This window comes from Rhodnius prolixus, unplaced genomic scaffold, assembly GCF_049639745.1.
Source record: "Rhodnius prolixus isolate KJV_2025 unplaced genomic scaffold, Rpr scaffold_8, whole genome shotgun sequence".
NCBI classification, from domain to species: Eukaryota; Metazoa; Arthropoda; class Insecta; order Hemiptera; family Reduviidae; genus Rhodnius; species Rhodnius prolixus.
Genome location: NW_027411593.1, coordinates 11088811 through 11102156, shown reverse-complemented (window position 1 = coordinate 11102156; position 13346 = coordinate 11088811). Strand labels below are relative to the sequence as shown.

The 13346-nt window shown below is 29.8% G+C and overlaps 1 protein-coding gene and 1 long non-coding RNA gene across 4 annotated transcripts in view; one reads left to right on the top strand and one right to left on the bottom strand.

Annotated features, from left to right (window-relative positions):
* LOC141450850 (cyclic GMP-AMP phosphodiesterase SMPDL3A-like) overlaps positions 1-13346 on the top strand; it is a 577559-nt gene that overhangs the window by 355647 nt on the left and 208566 nt on the right. The gene's annotated exons all lie outside the window — the stretch shown is intronic.
* Positions 10661-13346, bottom strand: part of LOC141450848 (uncharacterized) — a 33223-nt gene continuing 30537 nt past the window's right edge. The window contains exons 4-5 of one of the 2 annotated variants that reach the window (XR_012456356.1): positions 11644-11756; positions 10661-10799 (exon numbers count right to left, since the gene is read on the bottom strand). This is a non-coding gene — a long non-coding RNA (uncharacterized lncRNA). The remainder of the gene's footprint in view (positions 10800-11643; positions 11757-13346) is intronic. The other variant, XR_012456357.1, reaches the window with a different exon arrangement.

Below are 13346 nucleotides of genomic sequence, written 5' to 3'. Positions count from 1 at the left end.
GCATGTCTGGAAATTAGCATCAAATTCACTTATCTGAGATATTAATTTCTTATAAGAATATCAATCTCATGACTGCAACCAAATTTAAGACATCCTTTAGAAAAGTCTATTTGTAGGTTATGTGTTACTAATTCTCTAGTTAATAAATCATTCATTTTAATTCTATTAAGGAGTAAGAATTTTAAACAAATTAGGTTAGTTATCTATTAAAACTGAATCTCACAACGGCTGAACTTACACAATGAATGTAAACTGATATGATGGCCTTTAAATTTGCTTAAAACTATACCTACATCTATAACTAATTCTTAAAACTATCCCTACTTCTATAACTAATTCTTAAAACTATACCTACTTCTATAACTAATTCTTAAAACTATACCTACTTCTATAACTAATTCTTAAAACTATCCCTACTTCTATAACTAATTCTTAAAACGATACCTACTTCTATAACTAATTCTTAAAACTATACCTACTTCTATAACTAATTCTTAAAACTATACCTACTTTTATTACTAATACTTAATTCTATCTATCGCTACTCTAAAACTAATGGTATACTTAAACTAAACTACAACTAAAAATGTAACTAAAATTAGTGCCATCTATCAGTTTTTATTGTCATTTACGATACAGTCAGTTTCAATTCTTACTTCTTAACACATAAGAGAAAGATTCACTAAGAAAAGTATTAAAGCTGAACTTAACGAAATTCCAACGTAGGTCCAATACTGATGAGTTTCAGGAACAATAAATGCCTAAATAATTAACAGTCTGTGCCAGGAGACTAATAATAAAATACTAATGATTAATATAGAGGGACAATAAACATAAGAACAGAGTTTACAAATTTGCTTCACAAAATATTCTGCTCCAATGATAACCAGCAGCGATTATTGAGACTAATAATCGAGATTGAGAGAGAGAGAAAAAAAAAAAAGAATAGAAAAAACATCAACCATAAGATATTGCGACAACGGAAGGATCAATTTCAACAAACACCACATTGTCTAGAATAAATTCTCTTCTCTATTGTCCGCTAAGCCATCTAAATTATTTATAGGACTAATAAAATTCCACTCCTTCATCCATATCCACGTAGCCAATCCATAATGTCATCATTTCTAGCAAACCCCAGCCTCATTAAAACTAATTCTAAAACTAAGTTTCTTTTTACCTGGATGAGAATTTGTTCTTTTAAAAAACTCCTTGTGTTTATTTTCCCATATGTAAAATACTGTAGATTAAAAGTAGTTGCCTTTGTCTATTTATCCATCTCATGTGTGACATCCTAGTAAACTAACTAACTTAACTAGGTTTAAAAGATTTTTTGGTTTTCACATCATCTCATAAAGATTATAGCTCTCTTATAAAACTAACTTACTAACTAAATTATGTTTGAAAAATATTGGTTTCCACATCACTGCATCAAAATTATAACTATTATTTGAAAATAACGAACTTAATTACTTGAAAGATGTATGGTTTCCTCATCAGAGCATTAGCGTTTGCGTTTTCTTAAAACTAGCTTATAACTAACGATTAAATTATGAGTTTTTTCCACATCCCAGCTTAGGTCTAGCGTTTTTTAAAACTAACTTATAACTAATTAGTATTTAAACGGTATTTTGTTTCCTCATCGTAGCTTGGAATTGGGGTTTCTTTAAAGTTTCTTATAACTAATTAACAACTAAACAATAATAGCTCCCCAGAATAATAATTTAAGCTATTTTCAAAAACTAACTTATGTAAACAACATTTTGTTGTTTTCACATCACTGCATGACACTTATAGCTACAAATTTACTAAATTAGTTAATTTAAAACTATGTTTGACTTCCACATCACTGAGTGTCAGGATTTGGCTCATTTCTAAAGCTTCTTACTTATTCATTCGTAATAACGATGTTTGGCTTCCATCTCATATTACTTTGTCCTTGGTCGTACAATTTAATGTCAAACTGGTGCTTAATATCAAGAGGATCAGGGAGAAAAAGAGTAAAAGATTTTTTTTTCTTTTAATGCAATTTACAAACTTAAAATCTCTTAAAACTAACTTAACTAAGCGAATTTTGGTTTTCCTCATCACAACTTGGAATTAGCATTACTTAAAACTAACTTATAACTAAGTAGCATTTAAATTTTTTCGTTTCCACATCAAAGCTTGATTCCACATCTTCATTATCATTGACGTTCTTCATTATCCTTGATCTTAATTATTAACTTAACTATACTTAAAACTAATTGTTTGGAACATGAATAGTTTAATTTGTTAGCTAAACTATAATGTGATTTCAGTGAAACGGCACTAAATAAACTACTCTTAAACTAACGTAAAGTCTTCTTTATTTCTGTCTGGCCAGAATGTTTATTCTGCCATGAATTATCGCTATGTATATATTTCTGTTTGTCACTTTTACTTGTTTTTGTAAATAATCAATTATTGATTTAAAAAGGACCCTGATTCCTAGATTAGTATAGAAATTTTATATATAGCTAGCAATAAATTTTTCGCTATTTCATTTAAGTTTCGATCATAAAAGGTAAACGGCAAATTTAAGTGAAAAGAAGACATCAATACAGAAAAATGTTGAAAAAATTAAACAAGCTTGCTGGAATGGAAGAATTAACTTGACGAGATCTTATTAGTTTTATTTCAAGGTGGAACTGAAGCAGTTGCGGATTATTTTTGTTAGCGAATTTAGATATGCTATATCTCAAACATTCACGATACTGCACCAGATAACACTTTCATATTCTACAACCCTTTTAAAACTGTACTAATTTACAGTTTGTAATCATTTCGTTCAATGTTAATGAATATATTACTAATTATAAAGTTTAATTAAATTTGGAAAAATGTTTAATTGAAGCTATTTTTATATTTAAAAAGTGTACTGTCTCTGTTAGCCTACTCCCGGGAGTAGTTGCCCGGGGAGCACCTCGAGGAGGTAGAGATCAGTTTTCGCTCCCCAAAGAACGCCTTTCTACCCACATCCGCATTCTAGTTGGTCTTTTAAGCAGGCATAGGGTTATATAGAACTCCATACAATGGAGCTTATAAAAATGGATTGGGAGAAAATTGGAGGAAAAGGGAATAGGGTAAATAAATCGTTTAGTGATTGAGGGATATACAAGGAAATCTGTCTGCATAGAACAGTGACTAGAATGTATAGGATGGGGCAATTAGGGAAATAGGAGGGTAATCAGAAAGGCGTTCGGAAAGAAATGGGGTTTAGGACATGGTGGGTAATTGGCATTATAAAAAGATACAGACTTGAAGAAAACCAAGTCTGCAAAACCAACGAAGAAAACAAAATTCAAGAAACAACAAGAAGACGGCTAACAACTGAAACCTCAGCCTAAATTTAAACAAATCAACCAAGAACGAACAACTTAAAAAAAAACTGAATGATGTAACGTGTAAAATCGGAGCCAGTGTTTTTTGTCACGAAGTGTTGTGCAGAATGTGTATCCCAAATAAATCTAACACAATAATTGATTAGTCTGTATAATTGATTCACAGTTAGTCATAAAAAAGCCGTAGAAAAACATTTATAGTGGCCACTAAAATGTTTTAAATAATTATAATTCCAAGTATTCATTTCAGTGATTAAAGTACATGCAATTAGTGAAATGATATAATTTTTTCATGCATTAATATCATGCTGTTAGTTACACCATATGAAAATGTAAAATAAGTGGAATTATAATTATTATTGAAACGCAAGATTTTAATGGAAATTTGTTAAAGTAAGTGAATCAATTATTATTAATAATAGAACTCATAAAGATTTTCGACTGACTGCTAAGCTATTAATGTAGAAACAATAAGACTGCATTGAGAATGAGATCAATAATAACTAGAAAAGATCACCTACACTTGGACGAATTTGAAATGAAAACAGCTTACAATTTTAACCTGTTCAACCGTTTTCTACTTCCAATCAATGTCACTCATTTACCTAAATACAACCTTCTTTTTAGGATTAAAACGTAGATTAATTAATAAAACTATATTGCCATGAAATATACTCTATCTGTTCCAAAAGAAAAAAAGTCCCTCAAATGCACCAATAATACTAAGTGAAAAAAAATACAAGTGAAATTTAAAGATATACCAATACTTCAAGAACACTTCAACGGTTTGCAAAACAAAATTGAAGTATTCAATTAAATTAGTTTGAGTTGTGTACTTATTAGATGTCGTGCACTTAAATTACTATTATAGTCAGTATGTAACTAAATAAACAATTTGTTCCAAACAATTTCCTTAAAATACTAATTATGAACTACTCTCAGATCCACTATTTAGATTACAAAGATACGGTTTTCTTCTAAGCTGAAGGACGGACGCTTCACATACTTACAGCTAAGCTTAACCTAACTTATAAACTAGGTAATTTAGTCATCCATTGAAATTCCTTTGACATGGTTTCTTCTGATATAGCAGGGGCATATTGTCCAACTTACAACTAAGCTTAACCTAACTTATAAACTAGGTAATTTAGTCATCCATTGAAATTCCTTTGATATGGTTTCTTCTGATAGGGCAGGGGCATATTGCCCAACTTACAACTAAGCTTAACTAAACTTATAAACTAGATACTTTAGCCATACATTGAAATACCTTTGATATGACTTCTTCTTCTTCATTGATGTTCCTTTGATATGGTATCTTCTGATATGGCAGTGGCATATTGCCCAACTTACAACTAAGCCTAACCTAACTTATAAACTAGGTAATTTAGCCATCCATTGAAATTCCTTTGATATGTTTTCTTCTGATATGGCAGGGGTATATTGCCCAACTTACAACTAAGCTTAACTAAACTTATAAACTAGATACTTTAGCCATCCATTGAAATTCCATTGATATGTCTTCTTCTTCTTCATTGATGTTCCTTTGATATGGTATCTTCTGATATGGCAGTGGCATATTGCCGAACTTACAACTAAGCTTAACCTAACTTATAAACTAGGTAACTTAGCCATCCATTGAAATTCCTTTGATATGTTTTCTTCTGATATAGCAGGAGTATATTGCCCAACTTACAACTAAGCTTAACTAAACTTATAAACTAGATAATTTAGCCATCCATTGAAATTCCTTTGATATAGTTTCTTCTAATATGGCAGGGGCATATTGCCCAACTTACAACTAAGCTTAACTAAACTTATAAACTAGATACTTTAGCCATCCATTGAAATACCTTTGTAATGTCTTCTTCTTCTTCATTGCTGTTCCTTTGATATGGTATCTTCTGATATGGCTGTGGCATATTGCCCAACTTACAACTAAGAATAACCTAACTTATAAACTAGGTAATTTAGCCATCCATTGATATGTTTTCTTCTGATATGGCAGGGGTATATTGCCCAACTTACAACTATGCTTAACCTAACTTATAAACTAGGTAATTTAGCCATCCATTGAAATTCCTTTGATATGTCTTCTTCTTCTTCTTCATTGATGTTCCTTTGATATGGTATCTTCTGATATGGCAGTGGCATATTGCCCAACTAAGCTTAACCTAACTTATAAACTAGGTAATTTAGCCATCCATTGAAATTCCTTTGATAAGTTTTCTTCTGATATGGCAGGGGTATATTGTCCAACTTACAACTAAGATTAACTAAACTTATAAACTAGATAATTTAGCCATCCATTGAAATTCCTTTGATATGTCTTCTTCTGATATCGCAGGGGCATATTGCCCAACTTACAACTAAGCTTATCTAAACTTATAAACTAGATACTTTAGCCAACCATTAAAATTCCTTTGATATGTCTTCTTCTTCTTCATTGATGTTCCTTTGATATGGTATCTTCTGATATGGCAGTGGCATATTGCCCAACTTACAACTAAGCTTAACCTAACTTATAAACTAGGTAATTTAGCCATCCATTGAAATTCCTTTGATATGTCTTCTTCTTCTTCATTGATGTTCCTTTGATATGGTATCTTCTGATATGGTAGTGGCATATTGCCGAACTTACAACTAAGCTTAACCTAACTTATAAACTAGGTAATTTAGCCATCCATTGAAATTCCTTTGATATGTTTTCTTCTGATATGGCAGGAGTATATTGCCCAACTTACAACTAAGCTTAACTAAACTTATAAACTAGATACTTTAGCCATCCATTGAAATTCCTTTGATATGTCTTCTTCTTCTTCATTGATGTTCCTTTGATATGGTATCTTCTGATATGGCAGTGGCATATTGCCCAACTTACAACTAAGCTTAACCTAACTTATAAACTAGGTAATTTAGCCATCCATTGAAATTCCTTTGATATGTCTTCTTCTGATATCGCAGGGGTATATTGCCCAACTTACAACTAAGCTTAACTAAACTTATAAACTAGATACTTTAGCGAACCATTGAAATTCCTTTGATATGTCTTCTTCTGATATCGCAGGGGCATATTACCCAACATACAACTAAGCTTAACTAAACTTATAAACTAGATACTTTAGCCATCCATTGAAATTCCTTTGATATGTTTTCTTCTGATATAGCAGGAGTATATTGCCCAACTTACAACTAAGCTTAACCTAACTTATAAACTAGGTAATTTAGCCATCCATTGAAATTCCTTTGATATGTTTTCTTCTGATATGGCAGGAGTATATTGCCCAACTTACAACTAAGCTTAACTAAACTTATAAACTAGATACTTTAGCCAACCATTAAAATTCCTTTGATATGTCTTCTTCTTCTTCATTGATGTTCCTTTGATATGGTATCTTCTGATATGGCAGTGGCATATTGCCCAACTTACAACTAAGCTTAACCTAACTTATAAACTAGGTAATTTAGCCATCCATTGAAATTCCTTTGATATGTCTTCTTCTGATATCGCAGGGGTATATTGCCCAACTTACAACTAAGCTTAACTAAACTTATAAACTAGATACTTTAGCGAACCATTGAAATTCCTTTGATATGTCTTCTTCTGATATCGCAGGGGCATATTACCCAACATACAACTAAGCTTAACTAAACTTATAAACTAGATACTTTAGCCATCCATTGAAATTCCTTTGATATGTTTTCTTCTGATATAGCAGGAGTATATTGCCCAACTTACAACTAAGCTTAACTAAACTTATAAACTAGATAATTTAGCCATCCATTGAAATTCCTTTGATATAGTTTCTTCTAATATGGCAGGGGCATATTGCCCAACTCACAACTAAGCTTAACTAAACTTATAAACTAGATACTTTAGCCATCCATTGAAATACCTTTGTAATGTCTTCTTCTTCTTCATTGCTGTTCCTTTGATATGGTATCTTCTGATATGGCTGTGGCATATTGCCCAACTTACAACTAAGATTAACCTAACTTATAAACTAGGTAATTTAGCCATCCATTGATATGTTTTCTTCTGATATGGCAGGGGTATATTGCCCAACTTACAACTATGCTTAACCTAACTTATAAACTAGGTAATTTAGCCATCCATTGAAATTCCTTTGATATGTCTTTTCTTCTTCTTCATTGATGTTCCTTTGATATGGTATCTTCTGATATGGCAGTGGCATATTGCCGAACTTACAACTAAGCTTAACCTAACTTATAAACTAGGTAATTTAGCCATCCATTGAAATTCCTTTGATATCTTTTCTTCTGATATGGCAGGAGTATATTGCCCAACTTACAACTAAGCTTAACTAAACTTATAAACTAGATACTTTAGCCATCCACTGAAATTCCTTTGATATGTCTTCTTCTTCTTCATTGATGTTCCTTTGATATGGTATCTTCTGATATGGCAGTGGCATATTGCCGAACTTACAACTAAGCTTAACCTAACTTATAAACTAGGTAATTTAGCCATCCATTGAAATTCCTTTGATATGTTTTCTTCTGATATGGCAGGAGTATATTGCCCAACTTACAACTAAGCTTAACTAAACTTATAAACTAGATACTTTAGCCAACCATTAAAATTCCTTTGATATGTCTTCTTCTTCTTCATTGATGTTCCTTTGATATGGTATCTTCTGATATGGCAGTGGCATATTGCCCAACTTACAACTAAGCTTAACCTAACTTATAAACTAGGTAATTTAGCCATCCATTGAAATTCCTTTGATATGTCTTCTTCTGATATCGCAGGGGTATATTGCCCAACTTACAACTAAGCTTAACCTAACTTATAAACTAGGTAATTTAGCCATCCATTGAAATTCCTTTGATATGTCTTCTTCTGATATCGCAGGGGTATATTGCCCAACTTACAACTAAGGTTAACTTAACTTATTAACTAAATACTTTAGCTATCCATTGAAATTCTTTAGATATGTCTTCTTCTTCTTCATTGATGTTCCTTTGATATGATATCTTCTGATATGGCAGTGGCATATTGCCCAACTTACAACTAAGCTTAACATGTGCATGTGCTTAGAAATATTTGATTACTAACACGTTTAAAATTTACATTAACCATTAAAACAAAAATACTTTTATTTAACTTCACACGTTTCGAATCTAAAAAAGGATTTCATCTATTTAGAGTTTAACCCCTATGGGTTGTTAATCTACTGCAGCGAAAACAAGTCCATGAACATTAAACTCTCAACAGAAAGAAAGTTTATCCCAAAACATTAATTCAAAACGTTGAACGTATTAAATAAAAGCACATTTTTTGAAATTATTTAGAATTCAAATTATAATATACACATAAAACCGTACAAATAGACGGTTTGAGACTGAAGCATTCAATTCGATGTAAGACAAGCAATTTCACTAAATTAGAACTCATACATACTCTGCCCTGTTCTGCTTGGCACATTAATGACAGTAAATTAATTGTTCGGTGACATATGTCGTATATAGTTGTTCTAGAGATCACATACTACCGAAATAAGCGGTTACCGATTTAGTTCCGTTTATCACACCGTATTACTTCTCGAACACGCTCCGCGCCGAATAATCTTTTAAGCTCTTTAAAATAAAATAGTAACTCGGACGATGTATATTTCATACCGAATGTTTTGACGTTCACGGATTATCTAAATTTCCGGATATCCGATTTTATCGTTCCCTAGAAGATCCGCTAATACAAATCGCACCGTTTTATTTCATATTAGCCCGGATATTAGTTGTATGGTACCATACTTTTAAAATATATCGTATTAGCAGTGAACTCTAGAAGAATTAAGTGTCACATTTAAGCTAGCAATTATTTTTTTATTAACGTGCAAAGAAGCGTAAGGTGCAGATCGTTTTAGAGGAATAAAAGAGTAAAATTGCATGTCTGGAAATTAGCTTCAAATTCACTTATCTTTTATGCGAAGATAGGGTAAGAGCTAGTTTTATTTAGGTTAGGAACATAATGTAAGAGGAGTAAGAATTTTAAACAAATAGGTTAGTTATCTATTAAAACTGAATCTCACAACACCTGAACTTCTTCAATGAATGTAAACTGATATGATGGCCTTTAAATGTGCTTAAAACTAAACCTACTTCTATTACTAATTCCTTAAAACTATACCTACTTCTATAACTAATTCTTAAAACTGTACTTATTTTTATAACTAGTTCTTAAAAATATACCTACTTCTATAAATAATTCTTAAAACTATACCTACTTCTATAACTAAATCTTAAAACAATACCTACTTTTATAACTAATACTTAATTCTATCGCTACTCTAAAACTAATGCTATACTTAAACTAAACTACAACTAAAAATGTAACTAAAACTAGTGCCTTCTATCAGTTTTTATTGTCACTTCTGATATGGTCAGTTTCAATTCTTAATTAATTTAAGTTTCGATCATAAAAGGTAAACGGCAAATTTAAGTGAAAAGAAGACATCAATACAGAAAAAAATTGAAAAAATTAAACACGCTTGCTGGAATGGAAGAATTAACTTGACGAGATCTTATTAGTTTTATTTCAAGCTTGAACTGCAGTTTATTTTTTTTAGCAAGTTTTGATATATATATATAAATTTGATATATATAAATACAGATATATCTCAAACGTTTGCGATACTGCACCAGATAACACAATTTATAGTTTGTAGTCATTAATGAACATCTTTGTATATTTAAAGTTCACTTAAATTTGGAAAAATGTTTAATTGAAGCTACATTTGAACTTTAAAAACTGTACTGTCTCTGTTAGCCTACTCCCGGGAGTAGTTGCCCAGGGAGCACCTCGAGGAGGTAGAGATCAGATTTCGCTCCCCAAAAATTATCTACCGATTCTCGCAATAACAATTGTTCCAACTTAAATACTAACATAAGTAGGATTACTTCTATCCTTACTATGCAGTTTTATTTCTTTTGTTCTTGAAGATTAATTTTATATTCCACTATAAGTTTTAGGTGTATGATAATCAACTTTATGAAATAATTAACATGCCCATTTCTCTAATAAATTCACTTAGTGTATTTTAATTCAAAGATATTTACTTATATATTTCTTTTTATTCAATGCTTAACTCCAAAGTGAAGATTGTCTTTCTTATTGTGCGCTTTAAAATTTTTTCAAAATCCAATCAATGCTATATTGTAGCATGTTTCATTTGAATCCTTAATTGATTTCATTAATTCATTTTATTTTAAACTATTTGAATTTCTATTAAAAAATAATTTGCAATGTTCTTATTGAATAAAATAATTAACATTATTACTTACTTGTTTTTTCCAAATTCAGTTCAAGGCAGGTAAATGTTCGGGGTGACTTGCTTCACAATTTGGATTCTTGATTGTTTTAGGGAAGTTGTTAGAAATATCCCAAGGCAAAAAGCTATTTCAAGAGTGCAGTTCCTAAACAAATTTATTCAAAAATATAATAATTAAAATTTACTAACGTATCTGAAATGAATTTTAGAAATTACCACAGATTATTAAAAAAAAAAAATTTTTTAAATAATAAAACTTAATTTCAAGTCAAAATGTAAAAATTAATAAAGTGAAATAGAAAAATAATTAAAGCAATAAGAATCATTGCTTGTCCAGGCATGCAAGATTCATTGGTCGACCACGTGCTAATTCAATTTTTTTAAATTTTTAGTAAAAAAATATTTAAAACAATAATAAAACTTAATTTCAAGTTAAAATGTAAAAATTAATAAAGTGAAATAGAAAAATAATTAAAGAAATACGAATCATTGCTTGTCCAGGCATGCAAGATTCATTGGTCGACCACGTGCTAATTCAATTTTTTTAAATTTTTAGTAAAAAAATATTTAAGACAATTATAAAACTTAATTTCAAGTTAAAATGTAAAAATTACTAAAGTAACATAGAAAAATAACTAAAGAAATATGAATCATTGCTTGTCCAGGCATGTAAGATTCATTAGTCGACCACGTGCTAATTCAATTTTTAAGTTTTTTATTAAAAAAATATTTAAAATTAATTTCAAGTTAAAATGTAAAAATTAATAAAGTGAAATAGAAAAATAATCAAAGAAATACGAATCATTGCTTGTCCAGGCATGCAAGATTCATTGGTCGACCACGTGCTAATTCAATTTTTTTAAATTTTTAGTAAAAAAATATCTAAAACTCCGTAAATTTAATATAGTTTTATTACTAAGTTTATTTTCTATTAGTTTTAGTAAAAATTTGATTGAATTTAATTAAAAAAATAATAAAATCTTACTTACGTGATCAGCATAGATGTTCACTGGTCGGGAGCCCAATGGCAACTGACTGCAAAAATCCGTTAGTCGCCATATTTGAATTTGGATTTTTTATAAAATCAAATTTAAGCATAATTCTGTTTAAAATGGATTAATAACAAGTTAATTTAGATAAAAAAATTATTTTCCCACACTATTAATAGTTTTAAAGTATTTTTTAAAATAAATTATTTGGGACTACTTTATGACGTCACTCAAAAGCACATGGTTTTGCGGAGGAATACAAAAAGTGATTCTAATTAGAAATTAATAATTCTAAATATTTTCTTTTAAAAAATGGAAGAATATTAAATTATGAAGTTAGATTAAGTAGTTAAAAATTGATTTTCCAATAGAAATTGTTTTTTTAAGGCAAAAATGAGCACCTATACTTCTGACCTTCTTTGACTAATTCTGGAAATTCTGCTCGATAGATTTTCTTGAAATTTGGAATTTTAATTAAATAATAGATAATGTTTAATAATAAATTAGTGGTAAAACGTAAAATTTAATTTAAATGCTAGTTTACGATTTTGACCTAGGGCTCAAGTTGTACTCCAAAACTGGTCTCAAAATAAGATTTCAGAAAACAGTTTTCAGGAAAATTTATGTAATGCAGCTTAAATATAAAGTACACAAAGTTTGAACAAAATCTTTTAAGTTGTTTTTAAGAAAATCCGTAAAAACAACTTAATCTATTACCTACCTTATACGTGGCAAATTTCCACGAACCTACGCAATAATTTTCTCTTTTATGTTAATATTTTTGCAAAATTTTCATTGCCAGTAATTCTAAATTAGTGGTAAGATCTTAATCTTGTGTTGAAATTGTTTCATATGCAAGCCTTAGAGTGGAAATCCTAGTTAAGTCAATATTCATACATATTGAAATTTTAGCTCGCATTAACTGTTCATTTATGCATTATAATTTAATTTTACACCATATTTAAGAATAATAGTTAAGTGTAGGCGGAAACTTTTACCTGTGAGCCGTTTTTTAAAGAACTTAAATCAGCCTTTACCCAATCTTCCGTTTTCCCCTGAGTGCGCTCAATCAATTTTCTTTCTATTGGTTAATATTAATCAAAAAATAAAATTTAGCTTCTGTTTATGAGATGTGCCTGTTTTAAACACGTTATATTATACTTAAGGTCCGTTTATACCCTAGATGTTCAGTTCAGTTCACCAAGATATCTCAAAAACCAACCAATACTCAACATATACGTACAATATTTACTTTCTGTTTGATCAATATTTATCAAAATAACAATTTTAGATAAAATTAATGTATTTTAACAATAATATATCACCTAGAATCCTGAAGATTAATATTCCTACAATATATTTGAATCCGGGATCTCATTTCGTTCAAAATACCTTCCAATTATGTGATCTACCATCATTTACAAGAACAATAAGTAATAATGTTTCATAACAGTTAGGAGTTCTATGTAATTTGGTTATTTTTTATTTATACTTGGAAAAATTGGTTGAAAAGTTAACCAACATGGTTCATCATCAAACAAAATCAAACTAGCTTAAAAGCGAAGATAAATTTGTGAATTGTATTTGTTAAAAAATTGAATTATTCTACAAGCATTTCTTTCTATTTGTATTTAACGACAGATTGTAGGCTTTACTGAAATCTTCTTATTGTAAGTTCTGAAGGGCAACATATTTAAATGAAA